The sequence below is a fragment of the Hippocampus comes genome, unplaced genomic scaffold, assembly GCF_001891065.2.
Source record: "Hippocampus comes isolate QL1 unplaced genomic scaffold, H_comes_QL1_v1.1 scaffold66, whole genome shotgun sequence".
NCBI lineage: Eukaryota > Metazoa > Chordata > Actinopteri > Syngnathiformes > Syngnathidae > Hippocampus > Hippocampus comes.
Window position 1 is genome coordinate 329847 of NW_017805003.1, and position 13848 is coordinate 343694.

General features: G+C 39.8%; 1 protein-coding gene and 1 long non-coding RNA gene across 3 annotated transcripts in view; one reads left to right on the forward strand and one right to left on the reverse strand.

Annotated features, from left to right (window-relative positions):
• The window catches only part of gabrb4 (gamma-aminobutyric acid type A receptor subunit beta4), a 148392-nt gene that overhangs the window by 93695 nt on the left and 40849 nt on the right, over nucleotides 1-13848 (reverse strand). The window lies entirely within an intron of this gene.
• The window catches only part of LOC109508685 (uncharacterized), a 37628-nt gene that overhangs the window by 14928 nt on the left and 8852 nt on the right, over nucleotides 1-13848 (forward strand). The window contains exon 2 of the long non-coding RNA XR_002166736.1: nucleotides 7348-7454. This is a non-coding gene — a long non-coding RNA (uncharacterized LOC109508685). The remainder of the gene's footprint in view (nucleotides 1-7347; nucleotides 7455-13848) is intronic.

The window sequence follows — 13848 nt, forward strand, 5'->3', positions numbered from 1 at the left end:
GGGGAGTGGAACATCTGCGAATTGACTTTGGCAGACTAATACTGGCAAAATCAATCGGCGGCCCTAAACCCCAAAGCGCTTGCATTTCTACCCGCTAAAGCCGAGACTAAAGTGAGTGACCGTCGAAATCAACATCGTATTCCGTATCCCATCGAGATTCAAATGCCAAGTTTTTGAGGTCTTCAAAACATGAGACAAATGAGATCATTTCAAAACTTTTCCACCATGAAACCGACCAGTAACCAGTACAACTCAAAAGAAAAAAAACATGTTTTGAAGAGGCGAAAGGATAAATAAACAACTGCGATAATGTGATTGGAATCGCTAACGGGGGGGGGGTGTCACTAAAACTCCTGTGTGAGAACGTATTACAAGAAAAAAAGCAGTCACAAAAAATATATCTCGGACTGAAATTCACCATATCACTTTGTACACCCTCTTCATTAAAGTTCAAAGAATGCTTCTAGAGTGAGATCGAAGCAAACCCGAAAACGATGCGGCTCTGATCCTTCATCTTCCAGAAAATGATTGACCCAAAACAACAAAGGAGTTCATCAAGGTGGTGGTGGTGGGGGGAAATCAACATCGTATTCCGTATCCCATCGAGATTCAAATGCCAAGTTTTTGAGGTCTTCAAAACATGAGACAAATGAGATCATTTCAAAACTTTTCCACCATGAAACCGACCAGTAACCAGTACAACTCAAAAGAAAAAAAACATGTTTTGAAGAGGCGAAAGGATAAATAAACAACTGCGATAATGTGATTGGAATCGCTAACGGACATTCATATCAGGGATGTGGCTGAGTTCAGAATGAATCAATGGTAGTCAGCACAAACCTCCCATAATTTTCAGTGCCAACGATTAACCAGCTGCAAAAAGTATAGGAGCTGCTGTAAAGGCTTTCCTGCTGTAAATTGGAAATTTCTCCACTGTGAGACGAATAAAGGTTTTCATATTCTTATTATTCTAAAAAGTTCAGGTGTTGTCGTCGGCTTTTCCTGACACGACTGTCACCATATTTTACAGCGCGAGTCACAGTCCGCAGAGAGCTTCCGTGGCATCAGAGGGACCGCGTTGTTCAAAGGCATCAGTCAGGAGAAGGGCAGACAGGAATTTTGAAGGCACTAAATAGTCGATGGAACACAGTTGACGACAGTCATCACAAAGTGAGGAAATTATGGCGCGACAAGAACTCGGTGCCCCTCGAAAACTGATGATTGAAACTGGTCAGGGAGGTTGCCGAGAGGCTGAAAACAGTAATGAAGGAACAGCAGGAATTTGTTGGCAAGTACTGGCTGCTGAGTGCATCACTGAAAGAAAATCATAATGACAGTGAGTGGAGCATGTTAGTGGCGGCATCATGCTTTTTTTTTCATCAGGCTGTTTTTCTTCAGCGGGAACTGGCCACGTCCTCAAAATGGAGGGAATTAAAGTATGAACAGTTCCAGAAATAAATCAGTGTTAGCAAAAAAAAAAAGAAAAAAAAAGTCAGGATTTTTGCTTTTTGTGAATTTCATTTGGGGTTCGAGACATTTTAAATATGGTGACACTTGCGTGCTGCTGATTAATTCTGAACCGAGCCCCATCTCCAATTATGCTTGCGCGATTGTTCATTTTTGCTTTCTCTCTCCAAAACATGGATTTTTTTTTTTATTATCCAATTTGTTGTTTTGTTGTACTGCTGGACATGGTTTGGTCACGATGTGTCTGGTCTCATTTATTGATATGCCAGAAACCTGGCATTTCAACAGGGGTGTGTAATTTAAAAAAATATATACATTTAGTATATTTTCAAACCCAAATGTTTTCATTCTGCAATAAAAATAAAGGAACTAGTGCCACTGTTCAAATATTTAAATGTGTCTATGTGAAAGTTCCTCTTTCTTAAAAAAAAAAACAACAAATTATCCACAACCCAAGGATATTTACGGTACATTGTTTTTCCTTGTTTTGCTTTCGAATGAGAGCCATTGTCACTTTCCTGACAGATTTGATTCAGCACCAATTCAATAATTTGGCGAATCTCCCAAAATTTTGAGGAGATTAAATATCTTCATATTTGATGAACCAGACCTTAGGGGGCATTTGTTTCACTGTTGTGTGACTGTTTGTTCCATCAACTGTCAACAGTTTATTAATAGAAAAACACTCGGGCAGCTTTAGCAGAGGGAGTTGAAAATTGCATTCAACTTATTTTGTTTCTGCCCTAAATTGTTCACAAAATCTTATTGTCAGATGGCTCTGGGCTCCTATTACAACATCTGTGAGGAACAAACGTAAATCCTGACAAAACACCAGCAGTCTAACATAACGCGCAAATAGACCACCAGGGAAATAACCCAATAAATTAATCATGCGGCTGCCAATATAATTATATAATAGCTTGCATACCAACACTTTAAAAAAGGGGCAGATAAAAATAGTCAAAACAACAGTTGGAACAACACTACAACAACAAAAAAAAAGTCATTAATTCGGCAACATTTCCCAAATGTAACTTACTTGATAACAAGATTTAAGCTTGTGTCGAATAACAACAGCGATCTAATGAAATCCAAGAGATGGATGAACAACAAAGATAATAAGGTTGAGTTTTAAATTGTAATTATTCATTTCTTTCCAGCATGATCAACATTATTATCATTGTAATTTGCAGAGGCGCGGGAAAACACAAAAGACTAGAGGCTAGATTGCTTGTTTTATTTTTTGGGGGGGTCACCGAGGTTATCGTTTTGTTGATGACCCCATCCTTTTTGAGAATTATTTCAATTCACCCATTCACTCCCAAAGACATATTTATATGTTTTTTCAGATTACACACATTCAATCCCAGGTACTCATTTATATCTACATTTTTCAATTTTTTTTTTTCAAGAGGATCTGAAAATGGCTGACACTGAATGAGTTAAGAGAGCATTTAGCCTTCACCCAGTCCCAAAGGGTCGAATCACTCCTCTTTAATGCCGCAATCTCTTTGCAAACACATACAGTCTCAAAATGCTGAAAAATAAATCAAAAATGCTGTTCCGGCTTTTTGATGATGTTAAATAAAATGAGCTGAGTTTTTGTGATTTATGCCTTTTCAGCCTGCGAAAAGAAACGACGAGAGAAAAGAACACAAACGTTAACGGTGTGAAATGTTGAGCGCTTGAGGTTTACTGTCACCTGAGGGAAGCTATTTTTAATTTGCCAACAAAAGCATTGTTTTTTTTTGTACGCGTCTTCCTTTCTTCTTTTGTTTCCAGAGCAGTCAGAGCCCCAGGAAGTGAGCCCTCGATTTGCATGACAGGCATTGGTAGATCAGGTACGCAACTGTATCGACGGCAGGCCGGCAGCACTCTTTGTGTTTGTTCTCGTCATATGGAAAGGATTTGCAAGACTTTGCAATAGTGCCGTCGAGCAAATTTTCTTTGCGTTTTTTTTTTTTTCTAATTGGGGCTCGTGTCTAACTCAATCCACGTTATTTTTTATTTTATCATGTTTGCGTATTCATCACCTCATTAGTATACTGTGCATCTTTTTAATGGGACTTTCTTTTTAACAGTTTTAACTAGTTCAGCAAAACAGCTTTGTGTTCCAGTGAGAGGGATCGACGTATATTTTAAAATATTGATGTGTCTCCAGGACATTAAGAGGACCTGGTCATTTGTGTGCATGAGAAGAAATGATGGCCTTTTCTGTCAGACATTAAAAGCCAAGGAAATGACATCCATGTGTCCGCGGGGTATAATTTGGTTTCATTACTCAACATAAAACCTTTAATGGTTAATGATGCAGTATTAGCCTGAACAAAATGCATAAAGGAAGGAGTAAAAAAATAGCGGTTGTATTTACACACCTTACAAGATTATTATCTTGATCTAATTGGCTCTTTGTATATCGTTGTTGCATCCAGTACCGATGTTATGTTTTCATCGCCTAGTCTTAAATTATTTCTTTTCTGTCGTGAAGAGATCTCCACGAAATGTTTTACTGCTGTGTAGCATGAGATGAGGATTTTTGGTACATTCTCAGTGAATAAAACAATAACACAATACAGTCGAACCGCTTTTTAACAGTCGCCGTTTACGTTTCCACCCCCATAACGTTCAAATTTCAAAGTCCCGATTTGACGTTATTCATTTGCCATTTGCCGATTTTGCTTACAACGAACACTTGGATTATGTGAGCTTCAATATAACGGCCAGATTTTTCCCACAAAATAGTGAAAAGGCCTTCGATACAAGGAACCGTGAGAAGCTAATTGCCGCCGTGACCTCATTTATGAACAAAATGTACAGCACGGGATTCCCCTCCGTTGCTTAGCAACACTACTGATCGATTTGTACAGTGTTGTACTTAACGGAGGCGCGGCGCACATGGTCTGAAAACATGCCTGGTAAACGGAAGCAAATCTTGCCGTCTGTGAAGGCTGAAATTGTCATGTCTAACAAAATCATTTTTTTCTTCATACTGTATATGCGTATTTGTAATTGACGTTTTTATACTGTTTTACATGTTCCTGTTTTTACATCTATTAACGTATATACTATGTAGCTATAAAGTTCACAATTTGGTGCTCATCCAAATTTGATTCTTTTGCCTTGCCTGAGACTTAATGAGTGCCATTCCAATTATGCAAGTGGTTACTCTGCAAATGCATGTGGACCAACTTGGGTGTGATTAAATTCTCATTTGCATATCCAGTCAGATGTCAGATGTTCATGAAGTTAATATGGGTGAAACACACACATTCGTCATTGTCTAATAGTGCTTCCTTTTACAGTGCTACATTGTTTTACGAGTTGAATTTGTTACATGACCACACCTGTAACTCAATGTATTCATATATCAAATATATTTTTACCATTCACATCCAGTCAAATGTTATTAATTTGTTCCAGGCCTCTATAGAAAATGCATTTTTTGTGAGGTGGTTTTTTTTTGGGGGTGGGGGGGGGGGGGGGGGGGGAGTATTGTACTGTGATGTATTAAAACCAAAAGAAAATACATCAAAAAGAGAATGTAAAGAAATAGGCAGTTTGATCATGTGTTCTTACAGTGTGTAGTGTAGTATTTGTGAATTGGATGTGAGCCTTTGGCCTATTGCCTGACACAAAAGCAGAATGGCAAAGTGCATTCATTGAAATTATCAGCATGCTCCATACATTACGTTACAAAAGCGGAAAGGATCAATGAAGTGGGCCAAGGCCAAGCCAGGCTTTTACAAAATGAGCCTTTTTCTGAGCAGTCGGTGCATGGTGAATGGCCCTCCATTAGGTGACAATATTTTTCATTCTCAGCCTGCTTGGCTGCTCCCTTGACCTAAAAATTAAATCAGTTGCTGTTGTTTTTTTTTTCGCAACCTTTGAGAGAATCACAATCTAATTATGTGTGCCAAAGAGGCCTAATCTAACAGTAAGCGCATGATGAAGTTGGAGGACATTGATTTGTGCAATTCTGTTCTACAACGCGATGCAATCAAAGCCAACCGTATGTTTCTCCGGATATAATCGAGCTGCAATACGACAGCTTCCTCTTCAGCATATTCACCTAATGGCTGCCAAATGAAGCGTAGAGGGCCTTTGACGAAGCAGCAAAGCTATCTATATCTCCAATCATTTGTTTGCTCTTCATGCAATGAGAAGTGCTTTCAGTAACAGAGAAAACGCCGATTTCCCCCGAGGGGACCGTTTGATCCCGCTGGCCGTAAACGGGGCACAATCTCACAAAAAGCACAATAAAAGCCTTTAAAGTATAAAACAGCTGCTACAGATGTGCGCTCCAGTGACCGTGCATCTGCTCTGCCGAGGTTGTTTGGCTTTTTTTTTTCCCTTAGAGATGGCGGTTTTCGACTGCCTTCAATATCGCAAATCCGCCGATTTCTGAGAGCAGCCATGAGAGGAGGTAATTTCATCCATGTGTAAAGTGTAATATGCCAGTACATAGCTCGCAATTCAAGAATAATGCTGCATGTGCAACGGTGTTCAAAAGTGGCACGGCATCACCGACTGGTTACAAAATTAGGCGTGCCAACTCACTCTGCTGAGATCCAATACCAAAATCATGTGGGAATACTTCTCTGGTTTGTGTTGGCATTAGAGATAGCGGTATGTGAAATGTGATCTCTGATAGTGTTGTGATAGAGGGACAAAATCAAACATTTCAAGATACTGTGGTACCTCTACTAACGAAATTAATTTGTTCTGGAAGAAATTTCTTAACTAGAAAAGTTTGGAAGTCGAGATGCGTTTTCCATGTAAATGCCCTAATTCGTTCCAAGCCCCCCCCCAAAATTCAGACATAAATGTTTCCTAAAGCACAAAAATATATCAAAATATGGAACAAATAAAATGTGGTTCACATTTATGTAAAACTTTCGGAACGCCTCATGGCCCGAGGGTCAAATGACGAGGACGCTGCATAGACACACATCTATCTACACACATACTGTACACACATACGATTGAGGTCTCTCTTAGCCAATGGGATGCCAGGATGATGCTTGGGAATAGCCAATGGCAGAGCAGCTATAAGTATGTTGTGTTCAGGAAACTCGGAGCTGTGAGTACTGTAGTTTTTTTATCTTTCATGTCTTGAAATTTCTTTCATAACAAGGGGCAACATTTTCCCGTTGAGACGTTTCGTAACTTGAAAATTTCGTATGAAGAGACGTTCGTAAGTAGAGGTACCACTGTAGCTCTTCTAATGTGTCATTTCTAGTGACTCGATAAGTTTTACTCATCACATACTAATTCGGATGTTTTATATCATTGAATCTAAAACAAGTTTGTATTTCAAATTGCATTGGACGATTATGGACATTTTTTAAATTACTTCAAATGATCATGTTGAAAACTCATCTTTCATGGTTGATTTCCGAAATCAAAAATGAAAGTTTGGCACTGTCTTCATTTGTCAAGAACTACAAACTGTCAATGTTAGATTTGCCTCCACAAAACGTGTGTGTGTGTGTGTGTGTGTGTGTGTGTGTGTGTGTGTGTGTGTGTGTGTGTGTGTGTGTGTGTCTGTGCATGTGTGTGTGTGTGTGTGTGTGTGTGTGTGTGTGTGTGTGTGTGTGTGTATGTGTGTCTTGGTTATGTTTTTAATAAGCACGTATGCGGCACTGTGTATGTGCATGTTGCCCCGGAGTAAAGAAAACATGCGAGCAGTGAAGCGTATCTTCATAAAACAGCAAACGTCCCCCATTTTGTCTACCCGAGATAACTCTGCACTTCTTTCTCTGTGTCATTAACTACATTGTCGATATTTGTCAAAAACAGTTTTGAACACCTGTTTGTAAAACAACATTAAGATGAAATGGTTGAAGTCAACATGACATCATGGTCTGTCATTTCCCTCAGGAGTCCTCTGTCTAAATTGCTATGGCTGCTGCGTTTTGGAACCTTGAACGCCCGCACTCGGCCTTGCGGCTCTTCCTCCTATGCCTCAGCATGATTCCGCAAGCCAGGTAGGACAAAATGATCTCCTTTCAGACACTCTGTTCCACCGTGTGCATTTTACAGTCTTCCGTTCCCTCTGCCAGCTATTGTTTACCTGAGGTGTTTTATATCACGCCTCATTCATCAAGCTGACTGCTACAACTAGACCTTGTCATCGAGCCAACATATAAACTCACCCTACACATCATTAGGTACACCTGCACAATCTCATCAGATATATCAAATGAAAGGAATTCAATGATACTCAATGCTAGTCAAAAAGAAAGTGCAGATACATTTAAACAGACTGCCATGTTAGCTCATATTTTGTTTGCAATATTTCCCTGCAAGTCATTTTGCCAAATGAAGTCAACGTATTGACATTTGATTTCCGTAATATGTTTTGCTCACACTGTTCTCCGACTAATAGTTTGGAGAATTTCAATGTTGATTAAAACAGAAATCGCGCCACCTGATATTGAAGCAAGGTGAGCCTGCCCTCCCATCTAAATTGTGCACTCCATTGCACAGATCTACCGTACATTTTACTGACTGGTGAATTAATTTGCACTGTGCAGCACACCACAGCTGTGATTGTCCATTCACAGCATTTTTCGCTCCTGCTTCTTGTGCACATTTTTGAATGTGTGTACGTGTGTGTGTGTGTGTGTGTGTGTGTGTGTGTGTGTGTGTGTGTGTGTGTGTGTGTGTGGGTGTGTGGGTGTGTGTGTGTGTGTGGGTGTGTGTGTGTGTGTGTGTGTGTGTGTTAAGAGTCAGCTAAAAGAAAGACCACCCTTTGTGTCTAGGTGTCATTCTAATCATGCCCCTGTAATTTCATGGGAAGAGAATGTGCGCTGGTTGCCATGTTAGCATTGTTGGTAAGGCAGGATATTATAGCGCGGGGGGCGGGGGGGGGATAGCAAAATGTAAAGCGCTTTAGAGATTTTGAACGCTGAAGCAAAAGCTCACCAAGCTAATAAGAAGGCAGGCTGGGGAAAGAAATCAGAATAGTGTGAAGAAGAAGAAGAAGAAGAAGAAGAGGAAGAAGAAGAGGAAGAAGATCAGCCTCGTCTGCTTTGTGATTGTGCCACATGTTTCTGCCTAGTTATTCGGAGCAAGTTGTGTTGTAATGACTTGGTTACAATTTCAAAGGTATATCCCCATCATGCCATGTGATGAAATCATCTTGTATGGGAGATGCACACCATCGATATTGCTGATGATTTGTTGTTTCTTTGAAATGAATCAACTTGAATCGTTTGGGATTTGGAGAACTTTGACACGTTACTCACATGAATAAACATACTGTAGCCAATGCAACAGCCATACCATATTTAATCATAATCCCACTGAATTATATATGAATATATATATATCTATATATATTTATGTATATATATATTTGTTTATTTATTTTTTTCCTCCTTTTACAGAATTCCAGGATCCCCACTCTCAGCTTTTCTTGGTATTAAAAACTTGATGTGAGGGTGCGGCAAACGATTGGCAGTATCCATGACATTAATTATGGATAGCCATGTTATTCTTTATGGGAGCAGCATATTAATAACATACAGTATATGAAATGCTGACATCCTTCGGGGCCAAAAAAAAAATGTCACATTCCTTCCAGTGGAATCCAAGTAGGCAGTAGATTTTATTATTCATGGCCAGAGCACACCACTTTACAAAGACTTTCAGAAATGGGGATTTTCATATAATTACCTAAACCATAATCAAGTGCACACATTCCTTTCCCAGAAATGTCCACTGTCAATTTTTTTTGTGTTTTGTGCCTTAATAAAAAGAAATTGTAATTAACTAGCTCTTAAAGAAATAATGCATTGTGCTACTTGGCTGCAAACAGCCTGGGTGCTAGTGACACTGTCTTTACTACGTTGAAGTCAAGTAATACCGAATGTACGTAGTAATAGTCGTTTATATTTAAAATGTCGGCAAATCAGAACACAAAATGTCTCTGGATCAGGAGAGATTCCTCAGTCGGAGAGCTGCCACTTCCCCGGTGCCTTCTGATTCTATCATCAGAATCCAAATCGGCTTTAGTACAGTTGAGGAAGAAGACATTCCTGATGAATTACCACAAAGCTGACAAAACCCCTTTGGGGAACTGGCGTCCTGCAACTCGGCACGTTTTTCTTGCACATTCAAAAAGGAACCTGACATGCCAGATAGTTTGTTTTACAGAAACGCCTGGGACAGAATTGATAGAATCTGTTTGCAAAAGAATAGGCATGCCGCAAACAAACTTAGAAGGGAAGTGGACAAACGCTTCACCTGTCAAACGGGTCAATCAGATCAACATAGAGAAGAATAGGCTTGGGTGTGTCAATTGGATTCGCCAGTCAGGAAGAGTCCAAACTGATATTTTTTTTTTGAATCAAAAATGCTAACAGCTCATGTCTTTGGATGTGGGTTAACGATAAAACTGTTGTTAAATCTTCACGGGTGTCACCATTGTTAAAAACCACATCAAATAAAACCATAGCAGCTGCCTTGAGGACCTGACGGGTCCTCCTTGGCTGCATTCACATCTGTTCTCAGCTTGGAAAGATGCATTTGTAACATTACATCTGCATTAGCCATCTGCCTCACAAAAAGTTCATTTAAACTTGGAACAATATTATTCTCCGAAAACAATGTATGCATGACAAATCCTAAAAAAAATTTTAAAAAAATGCAATAAGGATGAGAATGCAATGTGTACACTTTCCCTGTGGATGGCTTGTAACATTGGCCAAACTTTTCACCTCGTCTTCCATGAATTATTCACCGAGCGGCAGCGAGGGGCAAGACTTTGCGAGGTGACCGGGTCGACAGATAACATTCTGTTTCGGCGCCGCCGTCAAGGTTAACGTGTCACGGGTCTTGAGAAGGGCAATGTATTCTCATAGCCTAGCCACTTTGCAGATTGAATGTATCAGGGAAACAGGTGCTACTTTGAACGATGGAGTGAAATGTGGGGGGGGGGGGGGGGGGGGGGGGACTGAGACGCGCGTCAGGACTGGCTCTTTTTCCCCACTCGGTAAATCAGAAAATGGATCCGAAAACACGCAGGCAGACAATTTCCGGGCTCGTCTCTCTCCACACGACACTTGAACGACTTTGGACGAGGGAGTAGGAGGGGGGGGGGGGGGGGTCGAGGTGAAACTAATGGTAAACATAGTTTATCACAGGTACTGTATATGGGTCAGACAGGAAGTATAATTTGTATGCTGCACGTACTTTTTCCAACGTGAAAACGTAATCATTTTGGTCGTTTTCTTTTTCACGAGATTTCCAATCTCTTCTGCACTCAGCCCCTTCTTATAATACAGTTATTTTGTTCAGTCTTAAAACCCTGGCAAAACTACAATGTTTCAAGGCTACGCATTAGTGCCAACATTTCAAATGACGTTACACTCGAGCGGATAGATAACTCCATTGTTTTCGTCGGATAGCTTGCTTCTCCAAAGAAATTGCTTCAGACAGGTGGCAAAAGGGAAACTGGAACGAATCAACAATTCTGCCAGCATCCAGTCACAAAGGATCACGCAAACACAACGTTTCAATTGTTATTCAGTGGGATTGAAGTCATTCTTCTGCTTTGGGGAGGCGTCTCAATGAATGTTATCGTGATCAACTTATAGGAAAAAGTACCACACTCTAAATGTAAACTGTACAAATTTTGTGTCATGTTATGTAATGAAATGAGTCGATCGAGCTACACACAAGCCCATGTTGTCACCATTCAGATCTCAAGTACAGTCCTTGTGCTGAGATTTTATTTGTAGAAAGAAAGCCAGGATTAATGAATTAATTTTAATGAATTAACTTCTCTGTCATTTTTTTCCACTCCACCTTCCAAGGGTATCACAACTATACGTGTGTAACATTTTCGGTATGTTTGCCATGTTGTTTTGTGTAATGTCTTTCCAGAGCTGTTGAATTTTGGGGATTTTTTTTTTTGCCCAGTTTTTGAGACAGATGGTTTTCGATGTGGATGTGCTGCATCCTGCTCCCCCCAAAAATTATTGATATTTTTGGTTTGATTAAACAGCATTAATGGAAAGTTTCTTTGCAAGTGAACACTCGCTTATCACCTACTCATCCAGCCCCCCCATTAAAGACTTTATGGTGTTAAATGCACTTGACCAGAGCCCAAACGCTGTCTGCATGGAAGGTCACTCAAATGCTATGAATGAAGCAGTATGGTTGAATACATGGCCGGAAAAAACACAGGTTGTGCAACCCGTGCTATTCTGGCTATAATGGAAACTTTTGATTCGATGGTAGAAAATATGACCTTAAATATGCTAATGTAGAGAAGATGTCTGTGTAATTGTGTATATCTGGTCGTCTATTTTGAACCGTCAGACTGCAAAACTGTAACGTTAAGAGAGTTGTGATCATTTATATCACACTACGTCAGAGAATAATACTTTTATATCATTTCAGCACATAAACATGTTTTTTGTGTTTTTGTCAGTAAAAAAAAAAAAAAATACTGTTGACATGTTGAACCATCCTGCATGAAAAATAATTACATCTTTACAGAGTCAGGGTTTTACGTCTCTTCATAGCATGGAGTATTCCAAAGCTTGCCGAAGTTATAAATGATCCCTTCATTGTTGCTGATGCAGTTGATAGCATCTCTGAAATCCCTGCAGATATGAGCGCTGTGTGTTGCGCCGTGGCTTGCTTCCAAAAATGCATCAGAGACTAGATTGATGTTACCTGCAATGATAGCACACATCTCAGATCCTATCTCGGTGTTTGATCATTTCCTGAGGTCGTACGAACGGCTTCTGGCTTTCATTTGTGGTGCCACATCCTCAAATTGCTATTCAGGTCCTCTTGTTGAACCGACACTAGGATTTTACAAAAAAAAAAATGTGTAAATGTAATTAGCATGTGACCATAACTTTAAAAAAAAAAAAAAAAAGCCCCAGCTGTGCAGTCAAATATCTGTGGTGCATAAAAGTTACCAAGCCACCAGAGACTTCTGTTTTGAAATAATAGGACACTCATTATAAAACTTTCACCCCTCAATCCATTTTCGATGTCTATCGTCATTTGGGTCGTGGGGGAATTGCAGTTTATCACATCTGAATTCAGGCGAGAGGTGCGGTACACATAGAGACAAAAAAAAAAAAAAAAAAAAACATTGGCTTTCGCACCTAAAGACAATTTAGAGTCTTTGATGAACCTGCTATTGCATGTTTTTGGAATGTTGGAGGAAGCCGGAAGGTTAATGTAATAGTCTTACACCTTGCTTTTTTTTTTTTTCTTTTTGATGCTTTATTTCTCTCAAAACAGCTTCGTCTCCCGCTAGCCATCTGCCTGTCTGTGGCACACATGCGCATTAGTGGTAATCTGGGTCATCCATGATGTAAACAGCAGCACTGTGACTAATGCAGTGTCATGGCTGACCCCGTGTTAGCAACAGAGTCCGAAAGTTAGGGCGCATTTCACCCAAAATACTTAATGCGATGCAAACCTGCTTTCTCATGGCCTCGGGACAGGGAAGCACAAGCATTTTAAAAAAAAAAAAAAAGGAAGCACATTGTGGCTGATGTCGGATTCTGTTTCAGACATAGGGACAGATCGTGTTTGCAATATAGCGTTCGCACACACAGCTTATTGGTTTTTTTTTAGGTTTTTTTTTTTTTTAAAAAAAAAAAAAAAGGAAGCACATTGTGGCTGATGTCGGATTCTGTTTCAGACATAGGGACAGATCGTGTTTGCAATATAGCGTTCGCACACACAGCTTATTGGTTTTTTTTTTAGGTTTTTTTTTTTTTACATATTTGGGTGTGCTAATACTTGTAGCATCTTCCATGGATGACAGAGGCAGTTAGTTAACTCACGGTTATTAACAACCAAAACAAAGCTACTGTATGGCGGTAGCGATAACATGAACAGTAGAGACACTCGCTTGCTCTCCGTCTCGGTCGCTTTCTCTCATTTTGGCACTCGCGAACAGAATTATGCCTTCAAGGACTAGGAAATAGGAGCACTTATAGTAACATATTAAAACACATGTTGAATAAATACCTCATTCACTGTGTAGCATTACTAAAAAAAAATAAAAAACGTGCCTCCTCGTCTTTAAGGATTTTTTTTTTCTTTCGTTTACGGTCCTCCGGTTCCCATTTTGATTTTGTAGACTAGTTTAATACTTTCAAATTACACATGCTAGTCAAGCAAAGCAGAACATTTTGGATGAAAGTTAAATGTACTATCAATTGTCTTCATTTTTAGTTTGCACACGCCTGAAAGAGTTCAAGCTGGCAGCTAATGATGATCATATTAAGAGCAGTTGCTGACTGGTGTGATATGCACTGATGGACTTTTTTCATTCATTTTCCAATCCGTTTTATCCTCACAAGGGCCGCGGGTGTGTGTGTGTGTGTGTGTGTGTGTGTG